The 18530-nt window shown below is 47.0% G+C and overlaps 1 protein-coding gene across 8 annotated transcripts in view; it reads right to left on the bottom strand.

Moving 5' to 3' along the window:
• The window catches only part of GULP1 (GULP PTB domain containing engulfment adaptor 1), a 267536-nt gene extending 262641 nt beyond the window's left edge, over positions 1–4895 (bottom strand). For 2 of the 8 annotated variants that reach the window (XM_077319438.1, XM_077319439.1), the window contains exon 1: positions 4575–4872. The gene's annotated coding sequence lies outside the window, so the exon portion shown is untranslated. Of the gene's footprint in view, positions 1–4361; positions 4526–4574 lie in introns of those variants that run through there. The other 6 variants (XM_077319443.1, XM_077319442.1, XM_077319440.1 and 3 more) reach the window with 6 other exon arrangements.
• Positions 4896–18530: the final 13635 nt, after the last annotated feature.

Genomic DNA, 18530 nt, shown 5'->3' with positions numbered 1-18530 from the left:
TGTTAAGCATTTAAACCATGAGACATGGTCCTCCTCCAAGGCCTTACCAGAAATCTATTATGCAGAATCGATTGTTTATAGCCAAAGTCCATTACAATATATATACAATATATACAGTTGAAATCAATAAGACAATAAAACAATATAAATAAACGTAATGTTAAAAACATTAACTCTCTGATGGGGTAAGTTTGCCTCGAATTTTCCTTGCAGCCAGTGCAAACAATGACCAAAAAGAACTAATCAAAGGATTAGTATCTGATAATAACAGAAAGACCAATTTCTCTGTCAGTGTAAAAAAATTGTCCCAACAGGAATCTAGTTATGAATTTAGTCCTTGGTTCCAAATATAGAGGACAATCTAAATTACAATAAGAAAGACATTTGACGGCAGGTTCTCCACAAATACATAAGCAGTGGGCTAGAGGTACACAACCAGGAAGGCAGGCCAATGACACAGTTTGAAAACGAAAATGACTAAAGCCATTCAGAGATTTTGTGATGAAATGGTAACTAAATAATCAGAAGTGAATTTAAAAAAAAATATCTTAAAGGGGAGGGATTAGATTATCAAATAGGGTGTCATTTTTAAAGATCCAATCCCGTAACCTGGGTCCTTTTGATTAAGCTCTCAATAAATCGTCTGGGATGGACTCATGTGCCCTGATTTTGTTACAGCAAGAGAGTCGAAAAGGACGTTACTGGTTACGTAGACTGCCAGTGGCTCTCCAGGGTTTCAGGTCAGTGAGAGAACACATCCTATTATCTATGGCCTGGTCCTTCTAACTGGAGATGCCAGGGATTGGAGCTCCCCCTGTTAAGCAAAGTCGTCAAAATGCATTAGCTGATGCCCACACACTTCTGTTGACAGCAGGTGCACAACAGGAAGCAAGAGGACAGGACAGGCACCTAAATTCATAAGAAGAGACATGCTGGACTGAACTAAAGGCCTAACAAGTCCAGCATCCTCTTCAGACAACGCCTGGAGAGGACACTTCACACATGCTAAATAATGCACATTAGAGACCACTTCCAAGTGGACTTGGCCACTTCACACAGGAAAATCCAGTGTCAAATCCAGCATTGGAAGTGGATTGGAAATGCACACAAGGAGGAAGAGAGCAAGAGCACCATCCCGCTGAGCAACTGATACAATGAGGCGCACGGGTTAGTAGCCGCTGTAACTAGTTACCCCCAATAGTCCCATCTGCCATACATCTGTCCACTCCCCTTTTAAAATCTTGCAAGTTGGGACCTTCATCACATCCTGTAGCAGTGAGTTCCACAGTTTATTGTTTGTTTATTTATTGCATTTATATACCACCCTCCCCTAAAGCTCAGGGTGGTTCAGCTACACGTTGTGTTAAGAAGTACTTCTTTGACTTTGAACCAAATCCCCCGCTGTTAACTGGGAACAGAGGGAGGAATCAGTCACGTTTTGGAAGCTTGAAGGGATCAAGAGCAGGCGAGCCCAACGTGGTCCCCCAAATAATTGATGTCCATTGCCCAGTGACACGATCAGGCCGCACCACTTGCTAACAGCCACTTGACCACGCAGGGAGGCAACCACACAGAACTGTGGCTTCTCTTATTTCCTCACAGGTACCAGCCGGGGATAATCCTTTGGCTTGTCTTCCGGTATTTCCTCTGCAGACACTAATAGCAAAAAGGTGATTGTTCCTTAGCTGGCCGCTTTTTGACTTTTCACAACAGTCTATTCCACCTTTTTGGGCAAAGACCCGAAAGGAAGAATTTGGGCAAGTGGAAAATAGCTGTTGAAAGAGAGACCTCCAAGTCCTCCGTCTGGCAATCTGTGAACAACAGCAGCTACGAAACAAAGCCAGGGAAATGGCTAAAGGCAGGGAAGAAACAGAGAACTCCAACATTCTGGAAACTGAATTTGGCCCCGCCCCTTAGCTCCCCCCCCCCTGTGTACGGTGCACCCACAGCGGTCCTAGAATCATAGAATTGTAGAGTTGGAAGGGACCTCCTGGGTCATCTAGTCCAACCCCCTGCACTAGGCAGGACACTCACAACCCTCTCGCTCATCCCCTGTAACCTGCCACCCCCTTGAACCTTCGAGCCGGATCCACAAGGGAAGCCCCAGGATCGTGCTGAGAAGGCACCCCACATTTGGAAAAGTAGAGGAACGGCGTGCAGCCGTCCAATCAGGAAACACTACGCTGGATCAGACCGAGGGCCTATCAAGTCCAGCATGCTGTTCCCATGGTGGCTGAGCAAGTTCCCAGATGGGATGACCAGAAGAGCCCTCTCCCACCTGGGCTCCCCTTCAATGGACCTGAAGAGGCATACTACCTCCAGTAGTGTAGGGCAGAGGTAGTCAACCTGTGGTCCTCCAGATGTCCATGGACTACAATTCCCATGAGCCCCGGGGCTCATGGGAATTGTAGTCCATGGACATCTGGAGGACCACAGGTCGACTACCCCTGGTGTAGGGCATAGAGAATCCCTCATTAGTAGCCACAGATCACCCCATCCTCCACGAATCTGTTGGGTTCCTTCTGAAAGCTTTCCAGGTTGGCGACCAACCTCACATCCTGTGGCAGCTAGTTCCACAGGTTAACGATGCCCAGTGTGAAGAACTTCCTTCTGACTGCCATGGGTTTCTCAAGCTGCAGCTGATGGCCCCAGGTTCTAGTATTACCAGGACAGGAGAAAAATCCCTCCCGGTCTACTCTGCCATGCATAATGTTATAGACCCCTTACCACAAACCAACGAAAGTACTGTGTTTGAGCCTCATACAGCAGCCGCTCTAGCCCCCTAAAAACTCTCCATGGGGAAGCAGCCCCAGCTGTTGCATCCCCTCTCTCTGCTCCTCCACATCGCCTGTGGTTGCGGCACAGCAGGAAACGAGCAACAGGTGACTCTTTGCCAGCCACCTGGAGACAACAGAAGGCTACACGGCATGGCACTAACCGCGTGGCTGATCCGGCAAGGCAGCGTTACAAAGCAAAGTTTCGTAAGACTAGGCTCAATGGAGAAACCAAAACATTCTTGGAAGAGGCTGCTGGTTCAATCCCGTAAAGCCATTCAAAACCGAAGACTCAAACTTATGCCAAGGGAAGAGAGAAATGCAACCCGCAAGAAGAAGAGCGAGGATTATAACGCACTGCAAAATATTTTGGTCCGGCTCGCTGGCGTGAGCATCTAGGAAGGAGGGCAACGTCGCGAACGGCAAAAGAGTCACAACCACGATTCACCTTCCCTGTCCTCACTTTCTTTTTTTTGTGTGTGCCAAAAACAGGCTTCAGTCCTCCTTTCGATGGCCACGTGCCGGCGGATCTCGGGAAAGGCATATCGTGCAGCATCGTGCAGCACATGCCGTCAGCTGTTTTGGAGAAATGTCATAGAAGGCGGACGGTCCAGGCTTTTAAAAATCCCTCTCTCTGTATAGTTTTCAACGCACCCTCCTCAAGCACTACCTTGTCTCCCCAGCCTGATGGACCGAATTCACCGTTTTTCCCCCCCCTCTACATCTGTACACAAGATTGCCTTTGCAAAACATCTGCATGTTCCCGAATCTGGCAGTGATGGCTTTCTTGTGTGCTCAGACGCCAAAAGGCTCCGGCTGAGCCAGCAAAACACTGCCTTTGTGGGACCACAGATCTTCTGCTTCTGTTTAATTCCCCCCTCCCTCCCTCCCCATGGCTCTCTGCCCCTCTCAGATTTCGAGGATCCCCCTTCCCAACATAGCCCAATTGAGTAGATGTGCCCTGCCTGCAGTGTGGGAAACACACAAGGTTTCTTTAGGCACCAGCTGTGCCGACTGTCAGGTTCACACTGGTCTTACACCTGGAAGTGTGTGTGTGTGAAAGGGGACTTGGCTCCACAGTTGCCAACTTTGGGTTAGGAAGCACCAGGAGATTTTGGGGGCAAAGGCCGGGGACAGAGGGGGTTGGGGAGGGGCACGTCATTCCACCCTCCCCAGCAGCTATTTTGCCCGGGGAAACTGATTCCTGTCTCCTGGGGATGAATTCTAATTCCGGGAGACCTCCAGGCCTCGCCTGGAAATTGGCAAGACCACAAAATATGTCCTCCTCCTCCTCCTCCTCTCTCTCGGGGGCCAGTCCCACCCAATGGACCCGGCCTGCTCGGCCGTGGCCCAGAAAGACCTCCCAAAGTGGGACGAAACGCGGGGCTTGTTCCCTCCTGGCCCCGAAGCCCGCAACTCCAGCCTCGGTCCGTTCTCCGCCCGCCCGCCCGCCGCGGAGGGGAAGCTCCGTCTGCTCCTCCGCGCCCTCGCCGCCGGACCCCTCGAGCTGCCTCCCACCCGCCCGGGCTCGGCCACCCCCAGCGCGGCCCCCGAGTCTGGCCAACAGTCTCCCCGCACGCCGCTTACTTCCGACAGCGCAGCCCGCACAGGAGATGCCGCCGCCGGGTGGGCCTCCGCGCAGCCTCCGGCGCCAAAGTTGCCGAGGCGGAGCCGCCCCCTCCGGGCCAGCCCCGCGCCGGGCAGCCAGGCAGGCAGGCGCGCAGCGGCCCGAGGGCGCCTCCCAGACGGCGGCGGCCACAAAGTCGCCTTCTCACCCAGCGCAACGCGCGAGCTCCTTACCCGCGCAGCGCAGCGCACGCAGCAGTGGCCTCGGCCGGCCGCGCCTCTGACTGGACTCCGCCGCCTTCGCCTGTGCCGCCGCCCGCGTCTCCCTCTGTCTCTCTCTCTCTCTCTCTCTGTGTCTCGCGCGGCCCCCGAGCAAAGTTTCCTGACGTCACCGGCCCGGCTCCCTTCCCCGCCCTGCCTCGGCGCTGGCCGCCGCCTCCCGGGCAGCCTCGGCCGGCGAAGGGAGGCCCCGCGCTGGGTGAAGCGCATTGGCCGCGCCCGGCGGGGAAACTTCGCTCTGGAGAAGCCGCTTTCGGAGCCGCTTGGCCCGTCCCGGGCGGGGAAGTCCCGCTGCAAAAGCGCGTTAAAAGTGCATCGTCCCAGGCGTGCCTCGCGGCCCCGCCTGCTCCCCGGGGGATTGCGGGAGGCTCAGATAGGACGTGTGTCCCCATCGGCTTCTGCAAATAAGGGATCTCTGGCAGGGGTGCCAGTCTCCAGGGGAGACCGGGGGATCCCCTGGAATGGCTGCTCATCTCCCGGTTACACAGGTCAGCTCCCCTAGAGGAAATGGATGCTTGGGATTGGGGGGTGGAGGGGCTTTATGGCAATTTACCCCACTGAGGTCCTCGTCCTCCCCAGGATATGTCCCTAATTCTCCAGGAGATCCCCAGGCTGGATCTGGCAAGCCCACCCCCATCATCCCCAGTGGCCAGCAATCTATCTCTAAGACAAATCTCCTTTGAAAGACCCCTCCAATTGGAGTTGTGATCCTTGTTACGAACTAGGAAAAGTCCTAAAAGAAGACATTTTCATCATTTCCAAAAATGACCCAAAAGAGGACAGGCACCATCTGCTTTGATTGTGTCGAGCCAGCGGATCCTTTGGCGACCACATTTCCTTTTGCCGCTGACCATGCAGAGCATTCATGATTTTTCTAGCGAGTCTGATCGCATGATGTGTCCAAAGTAAGTGAGCTTTAGCCATAATATCTTGCCTTCTAATGACATAGTCGGTTTGCTCCTCTCTAAAACTGTCTTGTTGGTAACTTTGTCCATGGTATTCACAGCATTCATCCCCAGCACCATAATTTGAAAGCATCTATTCTCCTCCTGTCTTCCTTCTTCAGGGTCCAGCTTGGGAGTGGTTGACAAGAAGAAGAAGAAGAAGAAGAAGAAGAAGAAGAAGAAGAAGAAGAAGAGTTGGTTCTTATATGCCGCTTTTCCCTACCCGAATGAGGCTCAAAGCGGCTTACAGTCGCCTTCCCATTCCTCTCCCCACAACAGACACCCTGTGGGGTGCGTGAGGCTGAGAGAGCCCTGATATCACTGCTCGGTCAGAACAGTTTTATCAGTGCTGTGGCGAGCCCAAGGTCACCCAGCTGGTTGCATGTGGGGGAGTGCAGAATCGAACCCGGCATGCCAGATTAGAAGTCCGGACTCCTAACCACTACACCAAACTGGCTCTCAAGAAGAAGAAGAAGAAGAAGAAGAAGAAGAAGAAGAAGAAGAAGAAGAAGAAGAAGAAGAAGAAGAAGAAGAAGAAGAAGAAGAAGAAGAAGAAGAAGAAGAAGAAATTGACTGAAATCATCAATTGCTTCCCTATCAAGGGACGCCAGTCACAAAAAATATGAATCTAAGGCACAGATCCTCAGTTCCTTTCATGATTATGAGCTACAAACCACCTCCACCAATGTAGCTTTATTGATCCCCCAGGTTAATTAGCAGCCCAGCCCTAGTCCCTGTGTATTCCTAGCCATTTTGCTACAAGTTTCCCAGAAACATCTGCATGCACATTCCACTGTGACTTTGGTGGAGAGAAACACATGTGCCTGTTCCACTGCCCCACAGCAGAGGAATATTTTCAGCACACTCCCCAGATTGTGGTTATTTTGATCCGCACAGGGTGGGGAGGGGTGTGCAAACTGGCAGCCAGTCAACAATGTGCAAGTCAAATAATGGGAGAGCCACTTTGTTCTAGATTCAGACGGGTCTGCAGATGCAGAATCAAGTTATAGTCCAGTAGCACCTTTAAGAACAACAAAAGTTTATTCAAGGTAAGAGCATTCATGTAGCCAGCGTGGTGTCATGGTTAAAGAACAGCGGGCTGCCGTCTTCTCCACATGAAACCAACCTTCGGCTAGTCACAGTTCGCTTAGAGCTGTTATTGTGTGCAGTTCTCACAGGGCTTTCTCACACACCCACAAGGATGTCTGTTATGAGGAGAGGAAAGGAAGGTGGTTCTAAGCCATTTTGGGATTCTTTCAGGTAGGAAAAGATGGGTATTTAAAAAACAGCTTTTCTTCTTTGGGTGGTGAGCTGTATTGGTCGGAAGCCACAGAACAAACTTTGAGTCCCAAGGCAACTTTAAGAACAACAGAGTTTTATTCAAGGTATAAGCTTTCCTCAGTGCCCATGGACTCAAACTTTGTACTGCAGCTTTATTGTAGACTAGGGACAAAACCCGTTGCACCCAGGAATACAATAGGCACTAAGACACACCCCTACACTGTGCCCTTCCTGGGTGCTGGCCCTCCTGCCCCTGCTCCCTGCTCGAACTTGGGATCCAGCACAGTAGAATGGTTAAAGAGGAGCAGACTCTAATCTCAAGAGGAACCTCCACGGTCAGCAGCACTAAGCTTTTGTTTTCCTTTTGGAGAGCCATATTGATGTAGTAGTTAGGAGCACGGACTTCTAATCTGGAGAGCCGGGTTGGATTCCCCGCTCCTCCCCCACATGCAGGCAGCTGGGTGACCTTGGGCTCCTCATGGCCCTGATAGAGCTTTTCGGATTGAGCAGGAATATCAGGGCTCTCTCAGCCTCACCTACCTCACAGGGTGTCTGTGGTGGGGAGAGGAAGGGGAAGGCGAATGTGAGCCAATTTGAGACTCCTTTGGGAAGAGAAAAGCGGCATATAAGAACCAACTCTTCTTCTTCAGTAATACCAGGGCTCTCTCAGCCTCACCTACTTTACAGAGTGCCTGTTGTGGGGAGAGGAAAGGGAAGGCGAATGTGAGTGAGACTCCTTCAGGTAAAGAAAAGCGGCATATAAGAACCAACTCTTCTTGTTTAAGCATTCTCTATTACAATGGCACATATCACATAACCACACTCTATCACATATCTACTTATCATTCTAGAGATGTACAGATGTCTTTTGTTACACAACTTTTGTCCAAAATATATGAAGAGTTCATTTGTGCACCTCACTTTTCACCACCCGAAGGAGTCTCAAAACAGCTGACAATCACCTTACCCTCCTCTCCCCACAAGAGACACCCTGTGAGGCAGGTGGGGCTGAGGGAGCTCTGTGAGAAACTGCTCTGTGAGAACAGCTCTAAGAGAACCGTGACCACCCCAAGGCCACTCAGCTGGATGCACATGGAAGAGCGGGGAATCAAACCCAGCTCTCCACAGTAGAAACCGGCACTCACAATATCTATTTTTTTCTAGTTTAATATTAAAGCAGCCCTACCGGCAACGTTCTGTAGTTATCATTTTTGCAAGAGGGTTTATTTTTTCCTTCTAATTTCCACTTGCTTGGATTTTGCCAGCTCTGTTTAGCCTTAGGCCCTCCTATCTCGACCCCAAACTCCCCCCCCGCCCTCCACCCGCTCGCCTTGACTGTATTCTATTTCTTCCCTCTGCTTATTCGGCTTCTGGGATGAAAATAACAGATGCCGTTGCCAACCGCATAGGAAGACAAACATCTTAGCCCTTTTGCAAACAGCCTTACCCAGATTCAAATGAGTAGCCGTATTGGTCTGAAGTAGCACAATAAAATCAGAGTCCAGTAGCACCTTTAAGACCAACAAAGATTTAATCAAGGCGTGAGCTTTCGAGTGCAAGCCCTCTTCCTCAGACTATGATCTTCTTACAGGACAGGGAATGTATAGCAAAAAATCAGCCTTAGCCAGGTTAGCTTTAGCCTTCATTGCAATTGATTGTGATATCCTGTTCTATTATTAGCAACAATAACTGATCCCTCACTAGGATCATAGGATAGGGCCAGATCGTGTGGCTGTTTCTGATTGTTTGGCTGCTTTTTGACAATATCAAGGAGGAACGCTTGTAATCTATGGGTAACGAGAGACCCAGGTTGGTGTAGTGGTTAGGAGTGTGGACTTGTAATCTGGCAAGCCGGGTATGATTCTGCGCTCCCCCACATGCAGCCAGCTGGGTGACCTTGGCCTCGCCACGGCACTGATAAAACTGTTCTGGCCGAGAACGAATATCAGGGCTCTCTCAGCCTCACCCACCTCACAGGGTGTCTGTTGTGGGGAGAGGAAAGGGAAGGTGAATGTAAGCTGCTCTCTGACTCCTTCGGGTAGAGAAAAGTGGCATATAAGAACCAACTCTTCTTTTATTTCAGTAATCTCAGGGCTCTCTCAGCCTCACCTCCCTCACAGGGTGTCTGTTGTGGGGAGAGGAAAGGGAAGGCGACTGTAAGCTGCTCTCTGACTCCTTCAGGTAGAGAAAAGCAGCATATAAGAACCAACTCTTCTTCTTCAGGAATATCAGGGCTCTCTCAGCCTCACCTCCCTCACAGGGTGTCTGTTGTGGGGAGAGGAAAGGGAAGGCGAATGTAAGCCACTTTGAAATTTCTTCAGGTAGAGAAAAGCGGCATATAAAAACCAACTCTTCTTCTACCTCACAAGGTGTCTGTTGTGGGGAGAGAAAAGGGAAGGCGATTGTAACCTGCTTTGAGACTCCTGATAGAGCAATAATATCAGGGCTCTCTCAGCCTCACCTGCCTCACAGGGGGTCTGTTGTGGGGAGAGGAAAGGGAAGGTGATTAGAATCCGCTTTGATACTCCTTCGGGTAGAGAAAAGTGGCATATAAGAACCAACTCTTCTTCTAAGGAAGCTGGGGTGAACCATATGGAGGCCACATACAGCAAGTGAGGCAGAATGGCTGTAACTTTCATACGGTGATTGTGAAAGGGTCTGGGAAGCAGTGTGTGTGAATTTGATCTTGGGGTACTTGTGGACTAAATACCAGCTAAATATCAGCAGACGGGAATGTGGCGGTAAAGAAGGTAAATGCAGTCTTGGACTGTATCTCCCTCACTGGTGGTCCTCAAGCAGTGTCTGGACAGATACTTCCCCTGGATGCTTGAGGATGGTCCTGCACTGAGCAGGGGGTTGAACTAGATGACCTGTATGGCCCCTTCCAACTCAATGGCTCTATGATTCTATACTGCCTTGCTGATCTCCCAGGCAAATACTAACTAGCACCAAACTTGCTTAGCTTCCAAGATCTGATGCGAGGAGGCCATCCTGGGCCATACCTTGCTATGTTACTAAATATCAACATGGTAATCTTCTGGATCAGATAACAGGTTAAATCTCAATGAGAAAGAGGAAGGGTCCTTGGAAGCATCCAGCCCACAAGACTCCTTACCTTGAAAGGACTCTTTCCCATCTGGGTGACAGATCCCAGTTAGACGTCACATAAGGCCCGATGAGAACATTACAGTCTCAGAAAAAGCAATGACAGAAACCAGCCAGGAAATCTTCACACCCCTCTGTCGCCTGCTGTAAAAACCATTATCAGGTGTGTAACACTGCTGGGCGAGACTCTGCCATCCAGAGGAGAAAACTGCAGGACCCATTTGGCAGGTTGGAAAGTGATTAGTAAACTCGATTTCTGCAGATATCATTGACTGCTCTCAGGGATCCCTTTCGGACGGGACTAATCTACCCGCACGGCAAGGTGGAAGAAGAATAAGTGAAGAAAGAGTGGAGTCCGTCAAGAAGTGGAGTCCATCCCTCCCAAGCGAATCAAGCATGCTTTGCTAACCTGACGCAAACGCGTTTGTATGAATGAGTAAATTCAGTCTGGTGTAGTGGTTAGGAGTGCGGACTTCTAATCTGGCATGCCGAGTTCGATTCTGTGCTCCCCCACATGCAACCAGCTGGGTGACCTTGGGCTCGCCACGGCACTGATAAAACTGTTCTGACCGGGCAGTGATATCAGGGCTCTCTCAGCCTCACCCACCCCACAGGGTGTCTGTTGTGGGGAGAGGAATGGGAAGGCAACTGTAAGCTGCTCTGAGACTCCTCCAGATAGAGAAAAGCAGCATATAAGAACCAACTGTTCTTCTTCGGTAATATCAGGGCTCTCTCAGCCTCACCTCCCTCACAGGGTGTCTGTTGTGGGGAGAGGAAAGGGAAGGTGACTGTAAGCCGCTTTGAGCCTCCTTCAGGTAGGGAAAAGCAGCATATAAGAACCAACTCTTCTTCTAAATATATTCCAGTAGGAGACACGGGTCTTTCTGAAATGACATTAGTTCATTAGTAACCAGTTACTAAAACAGGTCCATTCTGAGAGATTGATATGGTGTCCTCCTGAGAGTGCACAATGTTTTCATGCCAATTTAGTTAGTGTTTAGGAGTGCAGACTTCTAATCTGGCATGCTGGGTTCGATTCTGTGCTTCCCCACATGCAGGCAGCTGGGTGACCTTGGACTCACCACAGCACTGATAAAGCTGTTCTGACTGAGCACTGATATCAAGGCTCTCTCAGCCTCACCCACCTCACAGGGTGTCTGTTGTGGGGAGAGGAAAGGGAAGGTGATTGTAAGCCATCAATCAATCTTTAATCAATATTTATTTACAGTCATGCAGAGGAAAAGGAAGGCGACTGAAAGCCGCTTTGAGACTCCTTCAGGTAGAGAAAAGCGGCATATAAGAACCAACTCTTGTTGTTGTTGTTGTTGTTGTTGTTAGTGGTCGAAAGCCAGCATGGGGTAGTGAGAAATTAGGATCTGGGAGACCCAGGTATGAATCCTCACTCTTCCCTGGAAAACTTGCCAGGTCAGATTTCTGGTTCCATTTCCAGCTGACGTTGCTCATGGAAAGGCAAAAACCATGCGCACAGCTCTTGGACTCTCACCACAGCCGTGATTTTTGTTGCTGACAGCCGTTCGCCCCCGAGCACATGAAAGAATAGCAGCAGAAGCGGCTCCAAGAGCTTGTTAGCAGGATGAGTTGACAGCCTCATTGTCTCTGTCTTGCTTCTCTCTGACGGGGTGGAAGCTGTTCAGCTCACAGAGTGGCAGAAGAAAGAATGATTACCCAGAGGCCTCCGCATTCTTGTTCTTTGTGCTTCTCACAGTGCCGTCTCCCGACAAGCCAGCTTGGTGTAGTGGTTAGGAGTGCGGACTTCTAATCTGGGAAGCCGGGTTTGATTCTGCACTCCCCCACATGCAGCCAGCTGGGTGACCTTGGGCTAGCCATGGCACTGATAAAACTGCTCTGACCAAGCAATAATATCAGAGCTCTCTCAGCCTCGCCTACCTCACAGGGTGTCTGTTGTGGGGAAAGGGAAGGGAAGGTGACTGTAAGCCGCTTTGAGACTCCCTTGGGTAGAGAAAAGCGGCATATAAGAACCAACTTCTTCTTCTTCTTCTTCTTCTTCTTCTTCTTCTTCTTCTTCTTCTTGCCCTTCCAAGCCGTTTGAAATCAAGCTCCCTCGAAATGGTGCTCAGATGGTCAGCCCAAGGAAAAGTAGACCTACGTGGGTAAGGTTACTCTGGATCCGTTTCCATAAGAGGAGAGAGCGTGACTGACATACCTTGAGATCCTGAGCAGAGTTGCAGTCCATGCATTTCAGTGGACTTAGATGGGTATTAAGAATAAAAAAAGAGCTTTGCTAGATCAGACCGGTGGTCCATCTAATCCAGCATTCTGGGCTAGCCTCACACAGTGGCCCATCGGTTCCTTTGTATTGCCAACAGCAGGTCATAGAGTCTGAGGCCTGCCTAAGAATGTAAGAACCCTGCTGGATCAGTGGTCCATTCAGCATCCCGTATCATGCAGTGACCAACCAGTTTCTCTGTAAGTCTAGCAACAGAGCACAGATACTGAGGCCTTCCTAAGAACATCAGAAGAGCCCTGCTGGATCAGAGCAGTGGCCCATCTAGTCCAGCATTCTGCCTCACACAGTGGCCAACCAGCTCCTCTGGAGGGCCAACAACAGGGAAGAGAGGCCGAGGCCTTCCTAAGAACATAAGAAGAGCCCTGCTGGATTAGACCAGTGAAGGTCCATCTAGTCCATCATTCTGTCTCACACAGTGGCCAGCCAGTTCCTCTGGACAGCCAACAGCAGGGAATAGAGGTTGAGACCTTACATTGTGGTTGCTTCCTGGCACTAGGATTGAAACTGAATAAATAAATTTTAAAAGACATCTGGCCAAGTGAGTTTTGACTTATGGAAAGTTATGGAAAACTCTGATTGGTCTTTCAGGTCCTAGTGAACTCAAAATTTTTGTGTACTACTACAGAATATTATAGTTACCTGCCTGAATGTAAAAGCCTAAAAAGTCTAAAATGTTGTGGGTTTTTTTGGATTTTTATTGAATAAAACCAGACACTGCAAGTTTGCATGACCTTTACATTTCTTTTTTCAACATCCTGCCCAGTTCATTGACCGAACAGACTTTACATTCTATAGTGGAGAAAAACCCCAATAATTTTGTTCTTTTGTTACTTCATCAGTGACAGTGCTGTATTCTGCACAGGAAAATCCAGCTGCCAAAGCACATTGAAAGTGCATTATCCTATGTGTGTGGAATGAGTACTTGATCACACAATGTAGGTATGAGAACAAAATTCAAGTCTAGTTGCAACTTTAAGACCAATGAAGTTGTATTATAGGTATAAGCTTTCATGTGCATGCCCACTTCTTCAGATATAGTGGAATGGAACTTGCCAGTCCATACCTACAAGTAGAGGGTGAGCAGCAAACTAGCATACATCAGAATAAAGCTGTTTTATGGAGGGAAGGACCAAATTGGAATAACAAGTTTAGTATACACTTGCCCATTTGTTTGGGAATAAATAAATAAACATTGGAGACTGATGGGCAGATGTACCCTTCTTAATGATGGAGACTGCTGGGCAGATGTACTCTTGTTAACCATGGAATGCTTTGTTCTGCTGCTTCTGACTAGAGTCACCATATCCCACCTGGCTACTAGGGGGGATAGAGGGGTAGGGTTAACAGATCCAGGTTGGAAGCCTAGGGAAGAAAGGGACCTCAGTGGGGTACAATGCCATAGAGTCCACTCTCCCAAGATCTGTTTTTTTTTTTTTTGTCCCCTGGGGAACTAAACTCTGTCTGGAGAAGAGCTGTAATTCCAGGGGATCCCCACCTGGAGACTGGCATCCTTCTCTTAACCCAACAAAGCTAGCTGACTTAATTCACAATGAAGGCATGTTAGAAAGTCATAAACAAGTAGGACAACATAAAAACTGGCCTGGGAAAACTCAAAGTAGGACTACCACCATTCAGGAACTGCCATTTCAACACCCGTGTGTTCCAACACCCATTTGGGAGAAGGAAAATGAGATCAAGTGGATGCAGTCGTTGGATAATGCCCTTTCTGTGCAGAACAGGAAAATCTGCTTCTAAAGTGCATTGAAAGTGCATTATGTAACGTGTGCGGAATGGGTGCTAGTGGGCATAAATGCAGGAAAATGACTAGAACATCCTGCAGGGGGCAGTAAAGAGGACAGCTAGGGACCTTCCTCTATTTCAAATTGTTCCGTTCTTGTCTCTGATTCACTTGCTCAGGTTCACTTGCTCAGGTTGCTCTGGGTTTTTTTTTTCAGAGAACAGTTTCTACTTCTCTCCCAGCTAGTGTAAAGAGAGAGGCTTCTCTCTTTTTCTCTCTCTTATCTGTTGGGAAAAATCAGATTTCCTTAGCAGAGTTATTATATAAATAATGAGACCAGACGAGGCAGGTTTACTGTATATAAAAAGACAAACTTTACTAGCTAAACAGGGTAAGGGCACTGGAAGTAAAAAAAGAAAATACTTAGCTCATTACAGGAGCTGTCTACCTTAGCTGCTACATGGTTGAGATTCAAGATGGATCTGCTTCTCTGCCCAAAGCAGAGTTTTTCTCAAACAAAGAGAGGAAGTAGAATTCTTTCTCTTCCTGCCAAAATTGCGTACATGACAAACCAGAGTCAGGCCATGGCCGGGAAGCTAGGAAATTTACATTTGAAAACAGACCATTTGACCCACTCTGCCTGTCCCACTAGCAACAAGTGTAAACAAACAGTTTAACCCTTTTGACTGGCAGTCTGTGGCTGGCTCTTGCTAAATGACAAAGTCCAACAAACCCCTTCTCAAGAGTTAGCCACTGACATCAAACAATCCTAGCTCATCTCTAAGATTCTCAAATCTCCTTTTATCTAATGGTTTAGTCAACACATCAGCAATCATATTGTTAGTAGTACAGTACACAACATCAATAAGTCCTTCTTTGAACTTCTCTCTTGCAATTGCTATCTTGATTGCGACGTGCTTCGTCCCATTCTTCATGTTCTCGCCTTTGATCATTGCGATACAGGCTGCATTGTCCTCATACATTGTGACTGGCTTAGGTTCATCTACACCAAAGTCCTTCAGTAGACCTATTATCCATTCAAGTTCATTGCATGCATTGCAGGCTGCTATGCCTTCTGCCTCTGCAGTTGATCCAGCTATCAGATGCTGTCTTTTACTGGTCCAGTTGATCAGGTTTCTGCCGTAGAAGAACAAATATCCACTTGTAGACTTCTTTTCAAACTTGACTTCATGCCAGTTTGCGTCCATATATCCCACTAGTTGTGGTTTTGCACATGGTGATATCTTCAACTTCAAGTCTGCACTTTTGTTGAGATACTTTGCCATTCTTATTACAGCTTTCCAGTCATAGTGATCAGGAGAGTTGACTTTTCTGCTCAAGATCCCTACTGCAGCTGTAATGTCAGGTCTGGTAACATTACTCATGTATAACAACTTTCCAATGGCTTCTCTGTATGCCTTGTTGTTATCCAGTGTTTGTCCATCAGGTAAGGACATGTAAGCTGTATCTAGTGGAGTGCCAATTCCTTCTTCTTCTTTGATGCCCACTGACTTAACAAAGTCCATTATTTTGTGTCTTTGGCTAAGTAGAAATCCCCCGTCTGTGGTCCTTTCCACTTCAATTCCAAGGTAGGTACTTATGTCGCCTAGTTGCTTGACTTCAACATGTTTATTCAAGCATTCAATAATTTCTTTTGTTTCCTCTTTGTTTCCGCAACATAAGAGTAGATCATCAACAAATACAAGTATGTATTGATATTGTCCATTTTTAATTCTGGAGTACAGACACGGTTCTGCTGCTCCTTGTTTGAATCCTTGTGCCTCGAGTAGGCTGTTGAGCTTCTCATTCCAAGCTCTAGCAGCTTGCTTTAGTCCATAGATACTTTTGTGCAGTTTACACACAGTTCTTGGATCCATAATTTCACTCCCAGGTGGTAGATCCATGTAGATTTCTTCAGTTAATTCTCCATTGAGAAATGCTGATTTGACATCCACTTGCTCTACTGCCATGTTTCTTGATGCAGCTATGCTGAGCAGTGTTCTTATTGATGTGTAATTGACAACAGGTGCATAAGTATCAGTAAAGTCAGTTCCAAATTTCTGGGTATATCCTTTTGCTACTAAACGTGCTTTGTATCTGTCCACGCTTCCATCGGGTAATCGCTTTATCTTGAATACCCATTTGCATCCAACTGTATTCCTTCCAGCTGGCAATTTGGTGTATGACCATGTTTGGTTGTTGCGAAGAGAATCAAGCTCTTCATCCACTGCATCCAGCCATTTGATCCTTTCACTCATTGGAAGATTCATCATCTCTTCCCATGTTGACGGTTCACATTGATCTGGTGCTTTGACTTGACAAGTGTAACGTTTTGCAGGTATTCCTTTATTCTGTCTTTTCGACCTCCTCACAGCAGGTGGCGCTGTCTCATCTGCTTCTTGGGTTGCCCCTTCCGGTTGGACATTATCATGTAGTTTTGTGTCTTCACCAGCAGATGGCGTTGCCCCTTCTGTCTGAGTAAGGCGATGTAGTTTGGCATTCTCTTCACTGGGTGGCGCTGCCCCTTCTGCTGAGCTTGCTCTTTGTTCCCGAGCATTAGCTCTGGTGGCCGCCATCTTCACCCATTGAGTGAAGCTGCTTGCCTCATTGTTCCTGCAATCCTCTTCTCCTGTAGAGAAATCCTGTAAAGAAAACTGCTTGGTACAATTCTCATCCACGAACACAACATGTTTTATATCAACTTCAAAAGTTTTAGGATTCATGACTCTAAATCCTTTGTTGTATGAATTGTAACCTACAAAAATTCCCAGCTCAGTTCTGGGATCCAACTTTCCACGCTTTTGCTTCGGCACATAAGCATAAACCTTAGCTCCAAAAGTTTTCAAATGTCCCAGGCTAGGTTTTCTGCCATTCCAGGCCTCATATGGTGTTTTGCCAATCACTTTTGAATGTGATATATTGTACAAGTAAGTTGCTGTATTCACAGCTTCAGCCCAGCACACATCAGGCAAATTTGAACCTAATAACATGCATCTAGCACTTTCCATCAAGGTTCTATTAAATCTCTCTGCAGTTCCATTCAATTCTGGGGTGTATGGGACAGTCTTCCCATGTGAAATCCCCTCTTGCTCAAGATAGTTTTCAAATGCAAAATTGCTGAACTCAGAACCTCCATCTGTAATTAAACATTCAGGAACTTTTGAGAATTTTGTCTTTAAATAGCTTACATAAGTTTTAAATTTGTCCAAAGTTTGATGCTTTGTTTTCAGGAAGTACACACAAGCATATTTTCTTCCATTATCAATTATAGTGAGAATATATCTTGCTTTTCCAGCAGATGCGGTAATGGGACCGATCAAGTCAGCATGGACCCTCTCTAGAAGCTTGTATTCCTTGTTCTGAGAGTTCCTTTGTTTGCTGCACATGGTGGGCCTTGTTGCCTTTCCCATGAGACAAATTTCACAACCTTTCCTGGACATTTCACATTCTACAATCTTATAATCAACATCACACAAAGATTTCTTAACAGATTCAAAGTTTCTGTGTCCCATTCGCCTATGAAATGCATAAATACAGTTCCTATGCTTGCAAACATCCCTGTTTACATTCAGCAGTTTATGCTTATCTTCCTTATCATATCCTTCCATTTCAGCATTCAGAAAATAAAGATTTCCTCTTTCTGTAGCTTTAAATGTCTCATCCACAGCAGAATCATAAATTAGCCATTCATTTCCTTTTACATGAAATTCAAAATTTCCTTTAGCAAGTCTGGATACAGAAATCACATTGAGCTTAGCATTGGGAACAAAGAAAGCATCTCTTATACTGTAGTGCACAAAATTTCCACTAATCCCTTTACATTTGAAAGATATAGTTCCTCTTCCAATGGCTCTAATTTCTTGACCATCCACAGAATACAGAGACTCAGAACATTCCTCAAAATTAGTAAACAGACTTTTCTCATTTGCTAAAACAACCTCTGATCCAGAATCTAAGCAAAATTTTAATTCTGTTTCACAAACAATATTGTCTTTTTCAGTCCCACACAACTGATTCACAGACAGAGTTAACACGTGCCTTTGGCCTTTGCTCTTATCAGCTTTAAAGTCCTTTCGCTGAGATCCACTCTGTACATTAGAATCTGTCTGGTCCTTATTCTTATTTTTCAAGAATTTCCTACACACATTTTTCTTATGACCAGATTTTCCACAGTAATAACACACAATTTCTTTCTTATTTAATTGTAGCACAGATGTGCCTTTTGAACCTTCAGCTCCATGCTCTGTAGCATTCACATCACTCTTCAGCAAATAGTCAGTAGTATAATCCACTGTAAGATTGTCCTTACACATCAAATTGTGAACTCTGGCTTCATATTTTTTTTGGTAAAGATCCAAGTATAACATTAATTATCAACTCATCCTTAATATCATGTCCAATTTTCTTCAGTCTGTCTGCATATTCCAACAGCATGTTTAAATGTTTACTTAAGTCCCGTCCCTCTTCTAATCTTGAAGTCAGAAATTTTACAAAGAGAGATCTTTGGGATAGTGCAGAGTTATTCTGATATCTCTCCTCTAATTTTTTCCACATTTCTTTTGCTGATTTTGCCG

This window comes from Paroedura picta, chromosome 2 (genome assembly GCF_049243985.1).
Source record: "Paroedura picta isolate Pp20150507F chromosome 2, Ppicta_v3.0, whole genome shotgun sequence".
Taxonomy (NCBI): domain Eukaryota; kingdom Metazoa; phylum Chordata; class Lepidosauria; order Squamata; family Gekkonidae; genus Paroedura; species Paroedura picta.
Note: the sequence above shows the minus strand (reverse complement) of the source record. Positions and strands in the feature narration are given on the sequence as shown.